This window comes from Talpa occidentalis, unplaced genomic scaffold, assembly GCF_014898055.3.
Source record: "Talpa occidentalis isolate TD23 unplaced genomic scaffold, MPIMG_talOcc4v2.1, whole genome shotgun sequence".
In the NCBI taxonomy this organism is placed as follows: Eukaryota; Metazoa; Chordata; class Mammalia; order Eulipotyphla; family Talpidae; genus Talpa; species Talpa occidentalis.
In genome coordinates, this window is record NW_026555331.1 from 29,521,026 (window position 1) to 29,544,982 (window position 23,957).

A 23,957-nucleotide genomic window follows, 5' to 3' on the forward strand; every position below is an offset into this window, starting at 1 on the left:
GCTTCACTAAATCTTGAAAATTTAATTCCCAGTAAAGTAATAAACACTGTACATACTTTTGAGTTTATAGTATGGTTTTGCCCTCATATCATTCCAATAATTTCAATGCTTCACTAATTTTATGAGGAATTGCTGTGCCATAATGTTAAGGAATCTGAGGCTCAAGTTAAAATATTTACCCAAGCCACCCAACTAGTGCAAATTAGAGGAGTCATGGCTTTAAATCCCTTCTTTTCACTTAGTGCACCCAAATTTCTATTTCTACTGCTAGTAAAATTCAAGACAATTTTGGGTGGGCCCTCCCTTGATCTACGTATTCTTCCTAACACACTTCATTGGCAGATACCATGTTAGAGTTTCATTTGTCCATCTTAAGTTCCTACCACATGGCATATTGGGAATTGTATTTGAGCATCACTTCATGAAGTGGGCAAAGAGGGATTCTCTGCTGGGATTTTGCTGGATTAACAATAATGTTCGAAGATATCAGAACTGCAAGGACAATCAAATCTTGTTTGCTAATCATATTTGGGAAATAAATCTTTGAAAAATATTTAAAAACTAATTTTAAAGTATTAGTTAAAGTACAGGTGGAACTCAGAATGGCATATCCTGATAGTGGTTGCATATGACAGATTTTGGAAATGTTAAACCATGTCTGAGCTGTCTAAAATGCTGATAGCTGTCCAGGTTGGAATTTCAACAACAACAACAAAAAAATCCTGTCCAAAATTCAGGGTAATAAAATGGTCTCAAATAAATATATACTTGCTTTAACTTGTTTAAATTCCAGAGCACAAGCCAGCGCCTGTCTCTAATTCCTGCGCCTGTTGGTTTTGGTCTCAGGATGAGTTTAAAAAAAAAAAAAATCTCAAAGGATGGGGCCCCCCTGGTGGCTCAAAGGGTTAAGCGTTAGCACTATGAAGCAATCTGCAGTTACTGCAGGATGAGTTTGATCCCCAGCCAGGGAGCTATCCACATGGCACATCAGACCTCTCCTGCCTTACCTGCTGCTCCCCTCAGCAGTGTATATCAGTCAGTCTGCTGTTCTGCTCCCCACTCTGACTCTGGTGAATCTTCTCACCCCCCCACCTCTGGCCTGTACCCCAGTTCTTATATGCATAAATAATAAATAAAATAAAATCTCAAAGGACTTGCATTGTCCTTCACACAGTGTCTAACTCACTAAAGACAACATCCAATATACTCAGCCTTTATATCTCTGAGAAAATAGATTAGTAAAAATATCTTCCAAGCATATCTCCTGTGTGTGATACAATTTAACATCTATTACTCTCCAGGGATTCACCTTTATTAGCTTTATCAGTGGGCCATAAGAATTTGACACAAAGTTTTTTTTTATCTTTTTGGAGATTTCTCCCCTGCTCCTGCCTTCTTTGTGGTTAGTCCTACCCATCCATCCACTGGGAGGGACCCTTTCTTTGTGCTCATAGCTCTCTATAATCTATATTTAGCAAATGATACATTAAAATTATAATTGATCCACTTTAAGGTGAGGACAGTGTTCTTTACATTTGGACTGTCCAGGTGCACAGATTAGTTAATAAGTATTTCTTTTTTTTTTAGTTAATAAGTATTTCTGCAGTAAATGAATGATAGGCCAAACTAGTTGGATCATGAAGCCTTATGTCATCACAAAAAGCTGGTAGCTAGAAACTGTCTTTTACAGATCGTGTGATCCACATGTTGTACTGAAAAAACAAACACACAAACCTCCACCAAATCACCTGTGCCCATATCCCATTTGCCTCCCTTTCCCATGCCCTCTTCCTTGTTCCCTCTGGTAACCATTATAGTCTTTATACTTTTTTAAAGATTTATTTCTACTATTCCTTGTGTATGATTTTTTTTTTGGTATTTATATTCCACAGATGAGTGAAGCCATATGCTATCTTCTACATTTTGACTGATTTCATTCAACATAATCACCTTGAGGTCGATCCATTTTGTTCAAATTCCACCATTTCATATTTTCACAGCTGTATAGTATTCCATTGATTATATATTCCACAACTGCTCTATCCATTCATCTGTTGAAGGATATCTGGGTTGGACCCATTACTTGGCAGTTGAGAACATTGCTACTATGCACATAAGGCTAGATAAATCTTTGATATTAGAATTTTCATATTATTTCAATAAATAAAGCACACATGCTGGGACATAAAAGGTCTTTGAAAATAGAATATATGAAAATAGAAATTGTGTCAAGCATCTTCACAGGCCACAATGCTATAAAGCTAGAAATTAACCACGAAAGGCATCCTGAAACAAACATGTGAAGACTAAACAAAATGCTTCTGAACAACTCCTATGTCAATGAAGACATCAAAAACTATCTAAAGACTACAGAAAATGAAGAGACAAGCCACCGTACCCTATGTGATGTTTTAAAAGCAGTACTGTGGGGAAGTTTGTAGCAATAAAGGCCCACATTAAAAACAAAAGTGAGATCTCAAGTTAATGATCTGACTCTGTAGCTGACAAAACTAGAAAAAAAACAAAAGCACCCAAAACCAGTAGAAGGAAAGAAATAATGAAAATCAGAACAGAAATAAATGAAATAGAAAAAAAGACAAACCCGAGTTGGTTCTTTGAAAAAAATAAACAGAATTGACAAGTCATTAACTAGACTTACAAAGGGGAGAGAAAACCAATGTAAATTAATCAGAATCAGAGATGAAATTACGACAGATATAGCAGAAATACATAGGACCCACATGTTTTACACATATCATTTCATGCTCTTAACTATCCTAGTGAGAAAGCCTTTCCCCCTCCTTTTCCACCAGCAAGTATTTGAGTGTACCCTAAGTTCCAGGCTCTGCTCCACATCTGCCTCGTGGAGCACAGTGAGGTAGTCATTATAAAAAAAACAAAGTAAAGAAGCAGTTTCTTCCATCTTGAGATGACATTCAGAGAGGCTCTACTCCTTGTTTACTCCTCACTTCAAGTGATACAGACAGAACTTGGTTCCAGTTCTGCTCGATACCAATACACATGCCTTCTCCATCAATGCATTGATAGGCAGCTCTGATAGGCACAGAGATCCAGGTCCCTGGGGCAGCAGGTGCCAACCCTCTTCAAAGCACTGTGCGGCCTGGAGTGGTGTCAGAGCTAAAGCTGGGCTCAGGCTCTGGGGTGCCGTGGAGGAGAGAGCCAGACACTGCTTTATCCTGCTAGCAGCTAGCAGGTAGCTCTGTTGCAATCAGTGAGGGATTTGGTGGGCAGAGCTGACAGGAGAAGTTAGCAAAGTTAATCCCATCTAATTCCCCAAAGGGGGAGAATAGTTTCAGCATCTTGCCAGGTGCTGCCAATGGAGAGTTAAGTTGCCGGCCTCCAAGCGTCCTTTTTGGAGCTGGAGAAAGCCAAGAGAGGCCTTGGGGGCCTCTGTTTGCCCTGGGTACTGGTGAAGCAAAAGAGGATGAGGTGGGGTGTGTGGATTGGGGGTGGGGGTGATTGTCAAGTCACTTTCCTTGCCTTACATGCCAGAATTTGACCTGGCTGCTCCCTTGGCTCCCTGTTCCTCATCTCCACCCTTTGGTTTCCTGCAGGTGGTAACTGTTCATGGAAATGTTTTTGCTGGAGGTCTCTTTTCCTGATTTCCTCATGGTGGAGCCCTTGAGCCACCAATTTCTCAGCTCAGAGACTGCTCCCTTCACTATAGGAACTGAGGAGGTAAATTTTAAAGAAGATTCTATTTCCAGATGAAATTAGGCCGCTTGGCCAGAGCAAGGCCTCTCAATGCACAGAAGAAACTCATGCTCAACATTGGTCCTTTAGAAGGTCAGCCCCAGCAAGAGCCCTTGCGGAGTTCCACCCTGGCAGACTGTGCACAGATGAAAATCTAGGGGACAGAGCACCAGGGAAGCCCTGCATTTGGTACCAACTCACAGAGGAAATGCCTCTTTCCATAAACAGATACTGAGCAGTTAGGAAACAACTGACAAAACCACACGTCCTAGTGAGGGGACCAAGAGGCCTGGGCTAGTCAGTCACCTGTGACTTTGGCATTGACTTATTAGTTGGGGGAAGATGATGGAAAAGGCAGGGTAAGAAATGGCACTTACCTCCTGGCCCATTCTGGGGGGCTCCATGGATGGAGGGGAACATGCTAGCTCTTCCCTATTATATTAGCATGGGTCACTAGGATTCCTTTAGCCCGAAGTAGCTGACGGCCTTGTCTACTTCAGTCTGAGAAGGGGTGTATTTTCACAATTCAGGTCTGGGGTGTAGGTTTCTTGGGAACTAATCACATGAAATGATTCCATCCTATGAAACCTAAATCTATCTTGACCCAGTTAACTCTCTTACAACCTATAGAAATTATCTCAAAAGGTGGGACTCTGCTATTATGAGGTACCAAAGAGCACAGTCTTTAGAATCAAAGTCCTGGGATGCAAACCCTGCCTCTGTTGAAATGGGGCTTCTTGTCATATATAAGTATGTAGAACACTTAAAATAGCATCTTGCATATACTAAGGATTCAATAATTGACATTATTATCTCAAAAATCTCTAGCACTAAAATTCCAACTTTGCACCTAGAATTGCTATTAGCTTAGAGAGAACTCAAAGTCAATAGTTCCTCTAAGGCTGAGCTATGGGCTTGTTCTGGCACCTTTAACAATCTCATCATTGTATAGATTTCACGCTGACTGTCCAATTTTTAGCATGAATTTCTAAAATTACCTTAGTATCTAGCATTTTATTGGGCTGGGAAGTGCATTCTTGTGTTTCTTTAACAAATAAGATGATTTTGCTTTGCCTCCAGCATGAGGAGCAAGTGAAATTCAGTTCACCTTAAATATCTACAGGTTTAGCATCCTTTGTTGTTGTCATTGTGAATATTCCCTTTTAAGGCTATTGAACAAATCACAAGGCTTAATGATGAATAATGAATCATTTCCATTTTGTTCTACAAGTAGCAAAGACAAGCTAAACTGCAAAGTCAAGGTATCACTGGCCCAGTGATGCTCCTCAGTCCCAGCAGGTCTCATCCTGTTCTTGCCTCAACTACATGGAGATCATGAAGGCCCAGATTTGCTGCTTCTCTGGCCTCACAGGCCCTCTTCGTGCCAGGTGTTTATCATTTGCAGAAGGGTGCTCTATTTCAGCCTAGGCCCCTAGGCATGACCTAGTATGTTGAGAAAACCGGTGTGGTGGCTCAACTCAAGTTCCTTTGCTTGGGTTCTCCTGGGAAAAATCAACCTGGAAGAAGAAGGAGACAGATTTGATGAGTTTGACCCAAGGGATGGGATGGGGGCAGTGTAGGGTAAGGTAAAAAGTATCAGGCTTTTCTGCCCTCCCGCCATTAGGATAGATGACGGAACACTGTGGTCCCGAATGCATACCTGATGGCGGGCACCTGGAGTAGGGTGTGGGCCTATGTAGATGGGGTTCACCTGGGCTGAGACTGGGCTTTTAAGGGCGGCGTCATGGGGATGCCAGCAGGAGATGAGAGAAGCAGAGAAGTAGAAGCAGAACCACAACCACGAGAGAGCAGAGCAGCAGAGATCACCAGAGAGCCCAGACAGAGTGAAGACTTGCTGGGGGCTGGGAGGCCTGCCAGCCTCTCGGCCCCCCAGCACCCTTGCCTGCTGTGTACCTGGTAAATCCCAACCAAAGCCTGAAAAAGCCACCGAGGGCTCCAGGACTCTGACTCCTCCTTTACCCGGTCTGCTGGATCAGAAACCCTGCACTGTGGCCCATTCCTGCCACTACAGGCAGAGATTCTGAATGTAGCACAGAGGCTATTCACAGAGGCTACCAGGTAGGGCAAAGGTGAAGGTAGAACTTGAAAGACTCGCCACCACGGGCCCTGCCCATATTGGGATACAGACCACTCGGAGGACAAAATACAGGGGAGCGGTTTTCGCTCCTTTCTAGGCCAACTTGGTCGTTGACTTGGTGTCCAGCAGAGCAGCATGAAGCAGGAGTTCTTGGTTATTCCAAATTCTTGCTATTATACACACAATGACTATTCATATGTACATGCATACATTTACATGTATAACTTTGTACATAGCCATGATTTCCCACTGTAACATGCAGAATACAGAGAAATGCAGAATTCTGAAGCTACCCAACTTAAAAAAAAAAACTGTATATGGAAGTAAAATATGCATATACAACCAAGCCTGCTTTTTCTTCTTTTAAATAATAGTTTTGTCTACATAAAACACTTCTTTACTAAAACTGTACATACATGCTACAACCTTATCTTTGACATTGGGGTGATTTTTATTTATTTTTTTACTACATTTCTATTCGTTCCTTTGGCAGATACTTTTATCAGTCTATTCCAAAGTCATTTCCCAGACTCCAGTTGGAAATGGCTTAGTGGCCCAGTGTGGCTAATGAAACATAAAGGAAAATCTGTTGGAGGCCTTATGGAGACATTTTAAATTTCTGCTATAACTGAGACCTTATGAGGAGAAATCTCTGGCAGGCTCCTTTGTGCCCCACCTGTCAACAATTATGTGAGGATGCAGTCTTTTGAATGCTGGAAGTCATCCTGTGACCCCAGCATGGGGAAGAAAAAAGCCAAGGTATTGATGATGCCAGAAATGCCTGGGTTTTGAAGATACACCATCTTGGAAACTCCTACCTCCCATTGTTTTGTTCTGGGAGACAGTAAGTACCAAGTTAACCTAAACCTTTCTTACTCATGACTTCTATTGCTCTGACAAGTGCATGTTAATTGAAACAACCCCCTTTTTGGAAAAAAAATTTTTTTAAATGAGATCACGATCCCTCCTCTCTTATCCTGCATTCGCATCCATAGAGTGGGCTCAATACTCCCATCCTGATTACATTCTCTACTAAACATTAAAAAACATTAGACACCCAGGTCCACTTCTCAGCAATTCTGGCACCCTTCGCAAATGTTTCTTCCCACCCAATCCTAGCTCTGCTTGGCTTTTCCGTGTTTTGCAGAGGAGACAAAGACCTCTGAGCTATCAGCTGTCTTCCTGTGACCTCCCCCTTCTTCCTCCCCCCTTCTGCCCCCCATCTCCCATGACAGCAAGATCAGAGAAGGTGTCCAAGCTACGCCTGGGTTTGGCCATCTGACAGTTCTGCCTGCTTCTCATGTCAGGACCATAAGCCAGCACCTTCCTTCCTGAGGAGGGTAACAGTGGGTGGGATCGCTGTGCCTTTTAACTGAGACCAAGTCAGACGTGCTTAATGTTCTAACCAGAACCTTTGTCCTGAAAATAGTACAGGAGATGTTCGTGCCTGGAATACCAAAAACTCAACGATTCCTTCAGATTCGAAGACAGCTGGAATCATTTTCCCTTCTGCAGGTATGTTTGGACTGAGTGAAATGTTTGATTATATTACTCCTAAATGACTGGTTTCCTGTTGTGATTTCGCTAATATTCAAGCTTTCCATGACAGGAATAAATTACAGGGCTTATTCCAGCCTGAAGTCTACACCATTCACAAGCAGCCCACTGGGAGACTGGGGAGACTGTTTGCCCTGAGTGGCCAGGGTGGGAAGGGCCGGTAGTCAGCAAGGCCCTCCTCCTGGCTTAGGATTTGATAACTGAGGAGGAAGTAGAAGGGGAGCAGAGGCTCAGGAGAGGTGTCACAGGTACACCTGGCAGAGACCAAGTTTCCCAGCGTGGTACAATGAAAAAGAGTTCTGAGTTGTGAGTCACAGGGTGCTGTAAAGTGGAAAGATGGGATGCTTAGCTTAGGAGAAAAATCTTGCTCCTACCATTTATTAGTTAGCGGCTTAAGCCATTGTGAACCTCAGTATTCCTATCTGCAAAATGGAGATGCATTTTGATTAGAGGTTTAAAGACTTGCAGTAGAGGATGAGCAGTTCACTGCAGGCAAATAAGAGGCGCTGTTACAGGGCAGGGAGAGGGGCAGCCCAAACCCCGCAAACCTGCCTAGTCAAAATGGGTTCTGCCATCCGCCGCATCAACACAAAACATAGGAGACTTTAATGGGAAGGAACTTTAATACAACTAGGAAACAATACAGGTAAGGCAAAGAGTCTAGTTTCTAAATGAAGCACCCAAAGTTACCCGTCCCCTCGTGGGTAAAAGTCCATCCATATGGGATTGGCCCAGAGCAAGGCCCCAAAGCCTGCCACAAGTCTAAAGCCTCTTCCAGTGGGGACCCACAGAAAAGGGTCAGAAACAACCAGACAAGCCCGGAAGGAAAAGAGCAAAATCAACATCAAGATAAAAGCTGCCATGGTCACCTCCCCACGGGTCTCACCCACATCTGTGTCACCCAGTCCAGGACCAAAAGGCAAGCGCAGTTTCTTCACATGTCTCTTGGCCCCATATGCCTCCTCCAGGTCTCCTGGCTCCATCCTGCTCCCTTCCTTCTCAGTCTCTTCTGCAGTTTCTTCTCTCCCTGCTCAGCTCCACCCTCCCTTGAGTGGGGCAGGGAACCTGGAAACTCCCCCTTTCCTGGGGACCACCCTGTTACAGAACCTGGGCCTGAGCTGGGTACAGAAGGAAGAGAGATAGGAGACAGGGCAGGGGATACACACCCAGCTTGTGGCTGAGCTGGTCCTGGTAACTTCTAATGGTTGTATAGTTTAATTTTTTTTTAAAGATTTATTTATTTTATTATTTATGCAAGCACTGGGTACAGTCAGAAGCGCGGGAGGGTGAGAGAATTCACCAGAGCCAGAGCGGGGAGCAGAGCAGGCAGAAGGACCGAAGTACATGCTGAGGGGAGCAGCGGGAGGCAGGAGAGGACCCTCCTGCGCCATGTGGGACCCTCCTCTGGTGGCCGGGGAGCAGCCGGGGATCGAACCGGCGCTGCAGAGGCTGCAGGCAGCTCCGCAACCCAGCGCTCAACCGCTGCTGCTGCTGCACCACCATGGAGGCCCCAATGGTTGTATCGTTTAAAGTGATACCCGATGTTCTTGTGGTCAAGCCATTGCTCCCAGAACGCTACTTGATCATTACTGCCACTTGCAGGCTTATTTTATTTGTTGAGTTGACAGTGGTTAACAACGCTGTATGTGATTGAGAGGAATAGGAGCCTCCTCAGATGCAGGTTATCACACTGTACCCACCACAGTTCTCCACAGTCCATTGGACGCCCTACCCCCTTTACTCACCTCCCTTGCCCTCCTTCTCTGGTAACCTCAATTTGACAGATTTCTAGGGTTAGTTTTTGGTTTGATTTTGTCAGACACTTGTCTTATTTCTATATATTCCATGTATGAGTGACACCATCTGGTATTTGTTTTTCCTTCCGACTTATTTCACTTAGTATAATCTTGTCTAGTTCCACCCATGTTGTCACAAATGGCAAGATTTAATTTTTTTTTTTAGTAGCTGAGTAGTATTCCACTGCGTATATATGCCATGTCTTCTTAATCCATTCATTTTCCTTGGGAATTCAGGTTGTTTCCATAACTTGGGTATTGTAAGCAGTGTTTAATGAGCACAGGCGCGCATGTGTCCCTTTGAATTCATGTTTTTATGTTCTTCAGGTAGTTACATAGAAGGGGAATTTGCAGGCTTATTTTTTAGGGGAGACTAAGGTCTAGAAAGTCAAGAACCTTGTCAAATTCCCATAGCTATTGCAAGGCAGAGCAGTAACTGTTAGCCCAGAGGGCAGCTGGTTGAATGGGAGAATTCTGGGGGCAGCTGAAGGCCACTGAATTTTTAAATTAAATTATTTTTTTAATGAAGTAACTTTTTCTTACATCCTTGTTAATTTTCAACAGTATAGGATTTCTGCCCACAGGTGTAATCACCCTTGTTCCCCTACCACCAATGCACCCACAACCCTCCGCCAGAGTCCATTGTGCTCCCTCCCCCACCCTCTGTTCTCACCCTGCTGCCTCTCCTTCCCCCTGCCCCTCCTTGCTGCTCAAAGATCTATGTTTTAACAAGCCCTCCAGGAGATTCTCATGCTCACAAAAGTATGAGAATTATTTGACTCTAGAATGAAATATAGCCTGTAATTTATTCTTGTCAAAAGAGGTTGGAACATTAGCTGAATAACCTCAGGAAAGATGTCAACTGCAATACAATCAGGCTCTGCTACCTACCTCGGCCAGCTGGGTGCTTTAGTTTATCTTCTGGCCCATCCTCTAGGGCGCCTCCCAGCTCTCTTCAGCCTTTCCCTCTCCCTCCTCCCACCCCTCATACCCTCTTGCTCTTTCCTAAACTGAGAAGTACTAACCCCCTCAGTTTAGCAGCACCTCCCCTAGAGAGCCCTTCCTGCCCTTGTCTCCCCATACACCCTCCAAACTTGGGTTCTGGGGCTTGGAGGTCTTGAAGACTCGGCTTCTTAAAAGCTCATGGAAATAATTCCACAGAAATTCCCCTCACTCAGGACGGTTCCTGTGTGTCTTCCCTGTCACTGGACAACTTAATACCTTTCTTCATCCACCCCCTAGAGCAAAGCCAGGGCACCTCCCTCAATCTGGCTAATTCATTTGTTCAAGGAGCCTTTATTACTGATCGCAATCTAAATGAAATGCAAATATATGGGAGTTGCAGATGCCTTCAGATGAGAAGTTCTGGTTTAAAAAACCCAGCTCTTCAGACCTGGCAGCCAGGTGGAACTTTTGCCACCTTTGAGAACAAAGCAGCGAGAGTGTCTTCAAAAGTTATCCCTGCTACCAGGGGCAGCTCGCATGACGAGAGGGACCTGGATCCTGAGCCTTGGCAGTCAAGGTGTGTACATTTAAATTCTATCTTCTCTGTCATTGTAGGAATTAAAATGTGGCTCTGTGGGCAAGCCTGGTGGTTATAACAGCTGTAGGCCAGTGTCAAAGCAGCAAGCTACCAAGCACAATTTAAAGTTAAAACTATGAGTTAATTCTGGTTCCAGTAAATACTCTACCCTGCAATAACTATTGGAACTTGGCAGATTCTTGACTTTCTGGACCTTAGTCTCCTTCTAGCAGATTCTTGCCTCCCCTACCCCCCCACCCCCCAGCCCAGATATACTCAGTCTTTTGGGGGGGTTGGTTCTGGAATTGCCATGCTTAGAATCTGGGAGGTGATTCTTATGCATCCAAACATTTAAAGAATTGGTGGATTTGTTTCCAGTCAGGATTTGCCATCAACTAAGTCTTATTTCATGCAACAGGAGTCATGTTATAACCAGGTTCAACTGACATCATAAAACTCAATTTGTACATGCTTCTTTTTCGTTATGTCAGGAAATCAAGAGTCAGTTTGTGGGCACAAAGTTCCACTGCAATCACCATTCCAACTTTGCTATTCTTGCCTTCATCTCTTCCTGTGACTCCTTCGGGTCTGGGTATTTTGAGAGACTAACCAAGTTTGCCTCATGTGGCAACAAAATCAACCATTCCTCTTTTTGCTGCTGTAGCAGGGATGCGTATTTGGTTTGTTGAATGCCAAAGCAAGTTAGAAATTTGAGTTAATATCTTGGACTGGACATTCAAATTACCCAATTGATCTGCACTTGAAAATATGAGCCCTAGGAGAGTCTATAATTCTAGAAGGAACAGAAAAGGCCATGTTACCTAGCATGTTTTTATCCAGGGGCCAGGGAATAGTATAGACATTGAATTCATTTTGAAAGGTCAGTGGGTGACAGAAACAAAGTTGCATTTTGATGACAACTAAGTTTGTACTTATTTATCAAATGAAGGAGGAAGCAAGGAGAGATTCTGAAATATTAAATGAGTTGCTTAATGTCAAGATCTGAACAAATGCTTATATTGGAAAAAATAGCAAGCAGGATTGATTCATGTGCTGGCATTTCTTTAAGTTGAACAGCTTTGAGCAGTCAAGGATAGTCCATGGAGAGTGATACAGGAAAATAAATTTGAACCCCTGGAGAGAGCCCTTGCAACACTAACTTGACAAAGACCATGGCTCATGACTGCCATCTTCTGTTGGGTTGATGAAGGTCCTGTTTGGTACAGAACTTTGGGGAAAGGTCTGAAAAGAGAATTTAACCCCATTTTTCTTTTGCAGCTGGTAGCAAGTACTGGGTATATTGTTAAGGAAAATTGTTAACATAAGAGGTCAACATTAAAATCAGGTTCTCTGCTGGGTCTGCCCAGGGTTCACCACCTAAGACTGGTTTACAGTATTGAAGACATTCTTTAATGTCCCAGGCTTGGGAAACTACAAGATGATTTAACAAAGAACAAAAATATAGCCACGGATGAATGACACATAGCCTTCTATTAAAAAAAAAAAAAGCTTTGGGCATCCCCGGTGGTGCAGCGGTTGAGCGCTGGGTTGCAAAGCTGCCCGCAGCCTCTGACAGCGCCGGTTCAATCCCCGGCCGCTCCCCGGCCACAGGGGGAGGGTCCCACATGGCGCGCAGACCTCTCCTGCCGCCCGCTGCTCCCCTCAGCAGTGTACTAGGGTCCTTCTGCCTTCTCTGCTCCCCGCTCTGGCTCTGGTGAGTTCTCTCATCCTCCCGTGCTTCTGACTGTACACAGTGCTTGTATAAATAAATAAATAAATAAATCTTTAAAAAAAAAAAAAAAAAAAAGCTTTCACATGCATGCCAGTAGTGAATATAATATACATTATAGGTGTGTTCTTACTTAAGTTCCAATTCTTTCTCAAGATTTTGGCAAAGCTTTTAATTAATTTTTTAATAAGATTTATTATTTTTTTATATATGCATACAAGAACTGGGGTGTAGGTCAGGAGGGTGAGAGGATTCACCAGACAGAGCAGGGAGCAGAACAGGTAGATCTACTGAAATACACTGCTGAGGGGAGTTGTGGGTGAGACAGGAGAGGTCTGCTGGTCAGACCTCTGGTCAGGGATCAAACTTGTGCTGCAGTGGCTGGTGATAGCTTGATAGACTGAGACTTTAACCCCTGTGCCACCAGGGAGGCCCAGGTTTTGCCAAAACTTTTTAGCTATGAGTGGCTAATCTCAAAGCAGAGTCTAACTTTTTCTCAATTCTATCCTTCTGATCTGGGCCTTTGTTCTTTGGTAGAATGTCATATTCTAGACTCCCAGACACATGGATATTCTCAGTAACTCTTAAGGCATCCCACGTATTTGCCTCCATGCTACAATTCATTTTTATGCAGATACTCTGGCCTTGGCCTTTCTTGGCCTCTGGGTTTTCCCATGCTGGCCTTGCTTTCCTGACTTCTTCTTCCATGTTATGCCCTCTGTGTGGTCTCTGAAGACTTTTTCTTAGGTACCTGTCTGTGAAAGCCAAATTATCAGCCTTCAGCCCTCTAAAATGGCATTCCCAACCTTTCATCCCATTATGGCACACTGAGAAAGTGATATTTCTGTAACCCACTATGTGAAACTGGCAGCTCCAGTGGAGGCTGCAGGGAGTGGGGGTGACCAGTTGGGGGTCCCATTACTTGAAGATCAAAAGGACCAGTGTCTTGGGGTATCTTTGCAAAGGAATGTTCTGCTCTGGTAGAACCTGCCTAGGTCACATGCCATGAGGCTAATGTCCATACTGCTTTCCAGCTCTTTCTGGTCATGCTGACATCCCCGACTGCAGGGGTTTTGCCTTTCCACTCAGTCCAGCCTAGACTCTCAGTCAGCTCTGGTCCCCAGCTTCTCTGAGAGTCTTGGGCCTGCGCTGTAAACATCGCCTGAGAGCTTGGTAGGTGTGCAGGATCTCAGGTCACTCACAGACCTACTAAATAGGAATCTGCGTTCTTATTCCTACCCTTCTGGTCATATTCCTAGATTCATGCTAATTGGTTTCCCCATCAGTCTCTTGGAGTGTTCATCTTCTCAGAAACAGTACAGTGGACCGCCTTCTTCACAGAGGCTTAAGACCCCCAGCAGACACCTGAGACTGAAGATAGTACTGACCCCATATATGCTATGTTTTTGCCTATGCATATATATCTATGATGAAGTTTAATCTATAAATTGGGTACAGTAAGAGATTAACAATAATAAATAATAATAAAATAGAATAATTGTAAGAATATACTGGAATAAAAGTTAGGTGAAGTGTGGTATCGCTCTCAAAAATATTTTACTGTATGTAATGTTTCAAACATGGTTGAGAGAGGATATCTGAAACCCCCAAAAGTGAAACTGCTAGTAAGAGGGGATTACTATAATACAAGTGTGTCTTTGAGAAAGAAAAGCAGGAAATCAGTTTTATTTATTTTTTGAAATATTTATTTATTTATGCATGCAAGAACTGGGATACAGGCCAGAGGTGTGGGGGTTTTTGAGAGGATTTACTAGAGACAGAGTGGGGAGCAGAACAGGCAGACTGATGAAATACACTGCTGAGGGGAGCAGCAGGTGAGACAAGAAAGGTCTGCTGCACCATGTGGGTAGCTCCCTGGCCAGGGATCGAACTCGTGCTGCAGTGGCTGCGGATAGCTTCATAGGTTGTATCTTAACCCCTTGGGCCACCAGGGAGACCCCAGGAAATAAGTTTTAATAGAAAAGCAATCAAGCAAACACTCAAACCATTTATTCCAACACTACTCGTAAACTGTTTTATTTTCTATTTGCTGCCAAGAAGAGCAAGAGGATTTGGTACATTTTTGACCTTCAGGATCTAAGTATTGCTCATTAATCAAATGGAGACAAGGTCTTAAATGCACTTGGCTCTGTTATTCTAGGTGGTGAAGTTCTTTGCTCCTTAATGGAAAGCAGCAAGTTAAGAACACTCCTGATGTCGAATTATTTTATTACAAAAACTATTTTTACCCATCAAATGTGTAAATGTACCATGTGTATGTGGCCCTCAAAGGCCATGAGGCATGTTTTAGATAATTATGAGGAATAACAAAACACGGCTGGTATAGCAGGTAATAATGGCTCTTTAACTGTATTAAAAGCCAAAAGCTGAGTTGCTGGTCTAACACTGAAAATCACATTCTTATATCTGGCATGTGAAATACCAGCTCTCTGTCTCTCCTTGGATAGCAGTTAAAAGAAAATCAAAACACAAGACAAAGGTCTGTTTATTCTTTAGCTCTACACTCTCAACACACTGATCCTATCATCTTTGGCAGGAAAAAATATCTTTGGGACAGAGCATTGTTAAGAAGACTGTCCCTCCTGCCCCCAAACAGACCGCTAATTTATTATATTTTACTGTTTCCCTTTATAAACGTTCTCCTTTGGATGTTCAGAACAGTGTTTTACAGCCAAATTCTGCTCTCTATAACTGAATTCTGTTTGTGGCCAAAGAAATACCTTTTTTGGAAGGCATGGTGAAAAAATGTAATCTTGGAACCTATACAACATTTTAAATTAATGTTACCTCAATTGAAAAAAAATGTGAAGATGAAATTACCTTAATATATTATGTTTTCCAACTGGGAAAAAACCCACAAAGTACCTTATATGATTTTTGACAGTTCTTTGAGTAATCCCCTCCTCCAAGGGTTGGGTTACTTATACTGTTCTGTTATTGGGTTACTGGGTTGGAGTCTGTTGAATTAGGAAACTTGACCTTAGAGCTATTTGAAAGTAAAATTGAATGTGGCGCTTTCATAGGGATTGCATTGAGTCTGTATATTGCTTTGGGTGGGGTGGTCATTTTAACAAATGTTATTCTACTTGGTGAATGGAATCCTTTTCCTTTTTTTTCTGTTTGTCTTCCAAGAAATGTGTGTGTGTGTGTGTTTAAACTGCAAAGTTGGTGATGATTTGTTTTGCAGCAATAGAAAATGAATATGTTCTATGATACTTAACAGATATCATCTCAATTGATTTTGATAGCAAGCTTAAAGAATGATGATATTATTATTCCAGTGTTTACAGATTAGGACTCTAAGGTTCAGGGGAGTTGAGAAACTTGCCCAGAGTAACATAACAAGGAATGGGCAGGGATTTGGAAGGGGTCTTTCAACACTAAGCCCATGGTCTTAACCTGCCTTTGGTAAGATTTCCAGATTGTTTGTTTTATTTATTTAATTTTGATTATGTATTTTTTTATGGATGTAATGTTGGTTTACAACATTGTGTATGATTTAGAGTGACAGATTCATGGTTTTAAAAACACACTATCAATCTTTCAAAAAGTTTCTATCAGGGCCTCCCTGGTGGCACAAGGGGTTAATTAAGCACAGCACTGAGAAGCTATCTGCATTCTCTGTAGCACAAGTTCCACCTCTGGCCAGGGAGGTGACCCACATAGCACAGCAGACCTCTCCTGTCTCACCCGCTGCTCCCTCAGCAGTGTATTTCAGTCAGTTTGCCTGTTCTATTCCCCACTCTGTCTCTGGTGAATCCTCTCACCCCCCACACCTCTGGCCTGTACCCCAGTTCTTATATGCATAAATAAATAAATTTAAAAAAAAATGTTTTTTTATCAATGTATAGTTTTACCAACAATGTATAAGGTGATTTCTCAACATTATTTGAAATTTTTTTCAAAAATGATAAATTTGCAAGTAGTAAAATCATATTTTCTAAAATTTGCTTTTCTTTGAACAGGTTTTCAGATTTTTGTTTTCTATCTATATTTTCTCTTTCATGAGAAGAATGTTTCTAGGTAGTACTCCCTTAGGGCATTATGGTAAGAAGGTAGCCAATGAAGGAAGCATCTCCAATTTTTATTTTTTCAAGTAAGAAAATAAATTTTAGATTAAGCTCTTAGTAAAATGACTGCACAGAAAATGGACATAGAATAATATTTAAAGCCTAAAATGCCTTTCCATTTAGGGGCTATGTTTCAATTTTATAGCCCATGGCTAGCAAATCACTTAAAAATTCATTTTTATCTTAAGAATGGAAATAATGCTCTCTCTATGAATTCTAGTTAGTCATTTATTTTATTGTATATTCTCTCTCTCTCTCTCTCTCTCTCTGTGTGTGTGTGAAACACCATCCCACAAATTATGCTTTACCCAGTAATAGTCTGAATTTACAAATAAAATAGTTTGGTAGCAATTAGGTTTATAAGGCAATATTTTTTGATAGATTTAAATTTGTCTTCACCCTAAAGAGAACTCTGAAAAGTTAGGAATTTTTAAAAAAAATTTATTATTTATGCATACAAGAGCTGGGGTACAGGCCAGAGGTGCAGGGGGTGAGAGGATTCACCAGAGACAGAGTGGGGAACAGAACAGGCAGACTGACTGAAATACACTGCTGAGGGGAGCAGGGGGCGAGACAGGAGAGGTTGCTGCGCCATGTGGGTTTTTCCCTAGCCGTCCGGGGATCGAACTCATGCTGCAGAGGCTGTGGATTGCTTCATATTGCGGTGCTTAACCCCTTGCGCCAGCAGGAAGGCCCTGAAAAGTTATGAAGTTTTACAAATTTATCCAAGGAGGAAATATAATATAAAATGACTGATTTCTGTGGTAATTTTCCTGGACACTATTATTAGATAGCAGATGCTTTGTCTCTCTGAATGAGGACAAAGGAATCATTTCAGCTCATGAAATCACAAATTTAAAAAACTTCTTGAGAATGGAAATAGTTTGATTATGAAGATGCTCATTTTTGTGGTGGTGTGGTTGGTGCTAAATTTAATGGAAAAACAAGCAGCATGATGATACCCAGAATTTTCTGAATCCTCTAAAATAAAGCATTAAATAATTAATTAATGGATTTGACCACGATCAAAGTGCTTTTGAAATCAGAAATCTGGGATGTGTAATTATATTATGAACATATATGTAAAAACAAACATTACCTTCCCAACCTGTAGAATGTTCATGAATGAGCTACCTTTGTACCACCCTATCTCTTCCTTTAGGTTGGCTCATGAGTATGATGATGAAGATGAAGGTGATCATGATTGTGATGATAACTATACCTTATGAAAGACTTACCAAGGAGAGCCTCCCCTGGTGGTGCAGGTGGTTGAGCGCACCGCTGTGAAGCTGTCTGCAACCTCTGCGGCGCTGGTTCGATCCTGGCCGGTGAGGGTCCCACATGGCGCAGCAGACCTCTCCCGTCGCGCCCACTGCTCCCCTCAGCAGTATATTTCAGTCAGTCTGCCTGTTCTGTTCCCCCTCTGTCTCTGGTGAATCCTCTCACCCTCCCGTGAATCTGGCCTGTACCCTGGTTCTTGTATAAATAATGTTTAAAAAAAAAACTTACCAAGGAGTATTATTTCATCTAATCTTCACCACCACCATATGAGTAAGTGCTACTATTATTCCTATTTTACAGATGAGGAATCCAAGGGTAAAAGAAACTAAGGTGTAGGAGGTCTTTGGGACAGACCTGGTGAGCAGAAATGACTGGATTCAGACTCAGGTGTGCTTCACTCCAAAGACCACTCATAAGACTAGACCAAGTCATGCCAACTCCACAAGCTTGGATGGTTTTTCTGAGTTACTCACAGGGTTGAATCTTATATCTTGATTTCAAGGGACAGTGTCAAGATAGGATCACTAACAAAGATCTTTTTATTTTCCTCTGCTGTGTCAGGATCATCTTCCTGGAATTTCTTTGATATTTAAATACACAATGGTGTCTCCACTAGATTGTTGAAACACTGTGATCCCACCAAAATATTTATAATTTGGCAATAACTTGATTTTATCCCAGGTTTGTTTGGATTGATAGGAACCAAGTGTGGATTTCCATAACACAAATGGTCCTTCTACTTGAATAGAAGATAAACCTGTTTGCCTCAGCATCTCACACTTCTGAATGAGAAATACATTTTCCTTCCTGGGAAGCCAAGGCTTCATGGGAACTGTCCATGGTGGTTCCTTGAAGAATTCACAAGTCTTAGAGTTAGACATGGTGTTGAATTTCTAGCTAGGTGTCTCCTCCTCCATTTCATTTGCCTCTCTCTCCTTTCCTAGTCCCCTCTTGCTCTCTCTCTCGCTCCTTCCTCTCTTCACAAATTTATGAATTAGGGAGTTATTAAGGAATAAAGTTATAGGTTTACCTAGCTTTCCCTCTTATATTTCAGATTTTGAGATTCCATATGCTAAAATAATAAAGCAATGTTCTTTTATGAAAAGGATTATAGGATGTCTACCACATATCTGAAATCCATGGCTTACTTAGATTAAATCCCTGGAATATAGAGAGGCAAAGAACACTACAGTTACAGGCCCACTTTGGTTGAACTTCCAAGAATATAGACTACTCTTTAAGGAACAAAATACACTGCTTCTTTGTGGTCAACTATTTTGGTGTTAACCATAATTTTGGTGCCCCTATGTCTGGTGTCCCTACCTATGGAAACATCATTCATCCTTACCCTAGTGAAATCAGAATTGCCAGGTGACTTGCTTTGGCCAATCTAATGTGCCATCTCTGGGCACAGGTTGTGAGAGCCAGCACATGTGGTTCACAATGCCACACTGAGGCTGCTCCATTAGCCTGAACCCTAAAATGAAATTGAGAGCAGCAACTGTCCTTCACTGGATGAGGGAGAAATAGAGCTTTGTTTTTGTAAGCTACTGACATGTTTAGAGCCATTTATTGCCACAGTATAACCTAACCTATCATGACTGATACTTATATCCACTCCATTTGGCATTGAAAAACCCTCTAGGAAAGAGGCAGTCAAAAACCAAATTTCTAGTGGTGATTAATAGTAGACTTTTTAATTAATAAAATAAACCTATTTTCATAACAATTCTCAACCTAAGTTTCTGATCTGTTTGATTAGAATTAAGCCATTAGTTCAAAGCTAGGCCATTCCTGATGGCTTTCAGGCCAGTTTCTAGTCTGCCAGTGTTAGTCCCTGTAGTCTGCCATAATAGGATACCATAGATTGATAGGCATGAAAAACACTTGTGGGTGACTAATATGTCAAAAAAGAGCTGGTGAAAATAGCTGTGTGAATCCCAGTCACATGTACAGTATTTCCCTTTAAAAATACAACAGTTGCCTAAATGCCAAATGAAAGTCTAATTGCACCTAGTGCTAACCTAAAATTAAAGTAATTCCTTGTTTTCTCTTCTATTGTGTTTACTTTGTTAGAATGAATGGAAGCTTTAGGTCTTATATTGGTTCCCTTGGAAACAGATTCTGAGACAAAGCATTGTGTGCAGAAGGATATTTGGGGGGAAGAGCTCCTGGGACATACACTTGTGCTGGCAGGATTGGTTAGAAGCTACCCAGAAACATGATGGCAACTGAGGCCTCAGCTCATCCTTTGAAGAGCTCTGGCAGTGGGCAGGCTCTTCACAGTTGTCCCACAAGGAGGCAAAGGGCCTCATAACTGCATCAACCAGTCATGGCTGCAGGCTGCCTTCTGGGAAAGGATGAGGCAAAGCCCTGTGGCTGGGGATAGTGTTCACTGAGGGACATAGATGGGGGGATTCCTGGAACTGAAAACTGAGTAGTTGAGGGAATAAGTGCATTTTTCCCAAAGAGGAGATCTGGGTGAGATGCCATAGAAACATTGTTGCCCCCCTGTGCCTTTCAGATTGAATATCTTCTTTTTCGTTTTTAAGATTTTTTCATTTTTATGCAAGAATTGGGGTACAGGCCAGAGATGCAGGGGGGGCGGTGAGAGGATTCACCAGAGACAGAGCAGGGAACAGAACAGGCAGATGGACCGAAGTACACTGCTGAGAGGAGCAGCGGGCGAGACAGGAGGGGTCTGTCCTGCCATGTGGGTTTCTCCCTGGCCGGCTGGGTATTGAACTCATGCTGCAGTGGCTACGGATTGCTTCATAGGTTGCATGTTAACCCCTGTGCCACTAGGGTGGCCCAGATTGAATATGTTCTTGTAGTTAGTTTGACTCACCTGGGAACCACTTTCATAGGATTTTCGTTGTTCTTGTGTTCTGGAAAGTGAAGATAAGTGAGGCTACTCATACTTCTAACCCAGGTCTCCTGAACCACTGTATTTGCCAGTTGAGCATAGCGCCACAAACGGTGGTATGGTCATTGATATATGGTGGCATCCAATCTTTTCAGCTTATAGTCTCCAAATTACCACCTCTGCTATATCTTTGAGAGTCCATTCTGCTGCTGTCAGTCTGAGGGCCTTCACAAGTTTGCAATGTGATAGGAACAAGGGATGCCATGGTTATTACCCACTGCTCCCCTTTCTTTCCTGGAGAGTTTCTCATTCTGAGGCAGTGTTATGTGTTGTGTAAGTGGATCAAATACTCTGCAAGTTGTTGGTTGGTGATTTTGTGCTAAGGTTCTGCAGTAGGAAAGGGAAACTTGTTCAAAATATGTATTGATCTTATTCAAGATAAATGGCTGCCTCTTAGAGGGTGAAAATAATTGGTCTTCATGTAAGGTGATATTATGTCAGGGGATTGGGTTTGTAGCTGACAGTTTAGACATTCGACAGCTGGAGTAGCTAAATAAGCTTTGGTGAGTGGAAGTCCATCTTTGGGGCACAACCTTCATCCTATTCCCATGGTGATCACTCAGGAGCCCATTGTGCTAGAAATGAGATGGGAGAATTAGGGGCTGGCAGACTACAGCTGGTAAATCTTTCTGTCTACCTTGTGGTTTACCATTTCTTCCATCTGTTAGGTGTTAACATGCGATACGTTGGTGCTTCTGCTCACCACCTTAGGTCCATATTTCTCTTTCCCAGATCTTTTTGACCCTGATAGAACAGTCTTTCTCTTTCTAGTTTTCTGGTTAACCTGTCCAGCTATTAGCACTCCCCACTCATCTGCACATCTTACCTTGGGTCACTTCCTTTTAAACACACACTGGGTGACTACTTGCACTCTCTGAAACTCTGCCTTTTGGGAGGATTTTCTGTCTTTTTTTTAAAGATTTATTTATTTATACAAGAACTGGGGTACAGGCAAGACGTGTGGAAGGGTGAGAGGATACACCAGAAACAGAGTGGGGAACAGAACAGGCAGACTGATGAAATACCTGCTGAGGGGAGCAGCGGGTGAGACAGGAGAGGTCTGCTGCGCCATGTGGGACCCTCACTGGTCGGCCGGGATCAAACCAGCACTGCAGAGACTGCAGAGAGCTTCACAGCGTGTCGGTCAACCACCTGCACCACCAGGAGAGGCCCGATTTTCTGTCTTTCAGAGCCATTTCTAAGTGGTGTTGTAAATCAGAAACAGGTTTATGGTGACATACCAAGATGTTTAGTCTGCCCAGGTTGCCAAAGACTTGGTGACTTGAACAACAAGAATTAATTTCTCACAGTTCTGAAGACTAAGAAGTCCAAGATCAAGGTACTGGCTGATTGAGTTTTCCACGAGGATGTTCTTCCTGGCTTGCAGATGACTGCCTTCTCACTGTGTCCTCACAGGGTGGAAAGAAAGAGAGAAAGCAAGCTTTTTGGTGTCTCATTCCACAAGAGTGCTAATATCAGGAGAGCCCCAACCTCATGACCTCATTTAAACCTAAATACCTCTCAAAGGCCCCATATCCAAATATCATCACACAGGGGCTTGGACAAATAACTTTTGGGAGGGGGGGCATAATTCAGTTTATAGCACACTCTCTTCTAATAATGAGGAATAAGTCACTTCTGCAGCCCAGTGGGTTTCAGAGAATCTAAGAGTTCAATGTTTTCAATGGCGTTTACCCAGATATTTTCACCCCAAGTCTCACAGACCTACCTCTTCCTTACTAGAATGCTAAACTCAATGTACAAAACCTACAAGGTTTTAGTACTCAACTTTCTTTGAACTTGCTCTTCATTTTATGATGAAACCCTGAACCTACAGGATATTAAAATTTTTGTGGGTGCTGCCATGGCAGCCACTAGGCTGTCACGTTTTCTGTTACATGGGTGATTAAACAAACACCCAGTGATTTATTTTTTCTCTTTAGTGAATCAATTGTATTCAGTAGTTATCCATGCCAGGGTGCCTGGGTATAGTTAGGCATTTAATTTTCTTTGGGCATTGCCTTTCCTACCTAAAATGTGTAACAGTATGGTGGAATAACTTAGGGAGCTTTGCAAACCACTCTTGCTCTCATTCTGGATCAGGAACCATTCTAGAATCACATGGTGTATTATATGCTTGTGAAGTTTAAAAGACGTGCTTCACTGTTTACAATAGCTAAGCTTTGGAAACAACCCAAATGCCCAAAAATAGATGACTGGATCAAGAAGATGTGGTACATATATACCATGGAATATTACTCAGCCTTCAAAAAAGATAAACACATGCAATTTGCAGCAACATGGATGGCGCTGGAAGGGATCATGCTCAGCGAAATAAGCCAGAAAGAAAAAGAAAAATACCGGAGGGACTCACTCATAGCAGGAATCTAGAAAACTTAAATAAGGGACCAGGAAAATGAATAACTATAAGAAAGTGAAAATCAAAATCAACAAAAAACTGTGAACCAGAGACACTCTATGGGGGGTAGGGGGCAGGGAGGGGAGGGGTTGGGGTCAAAATAAGGGGGTTGCAATTGTATGGGGAATATAAAAATAAAATTTATTAAAAAAAAAAAAAGACGTGCTCCAGGTGATTTTGATACCTATCAGCTTAATCTCTGGACCCTTTAACTAAGAGTAGCTTCAATTCTGCTAATTGTACCTTTATCTAAACATCATGCCTTACTATCTCCATTGGACCAGCATGCAGTGGAGAGGCCAACATTGTTCTTCATTTGTTCTCAGTGCGAAACCTAACTCAGGCCATTGTACATTGTAGGACCCTACAAGAAATAACTAGGTCTGGGCCTCCCTGGTGGCGCAAGGGGTTAAGATGCAACCTATGAAGTTATCTGCAGCCACTGCAGCACGAGTTCAACCCCCAGCCAGGGAGGTGACCCACATGATGCAGCAGACCTCTCCTGACTCGCCTGCTGCTGCCCTCAGCAGTGTATTTCAGTCAGTCTGCCTATTCTGTTCCACACTCTATGTCTGGTGAATCTTCTCATCCCCCACACCTCTGGTCTGTAACCCAGTTCTTGTATGCATAAATAAATGAATCTTAAAAATAAAATAACTAGGTCAATGTTTCCTAGTTAATAGACACATCCAATACACATAAATGGGTGCTGTAGTCTCTCTTAACCTTTTTCTGGTAAGACCCCACAGTACCACTTTATCCTTTCAAACTAGAATATCAAACATTTTAATTTTACAACATAATACACATTAAAGTGTTACACG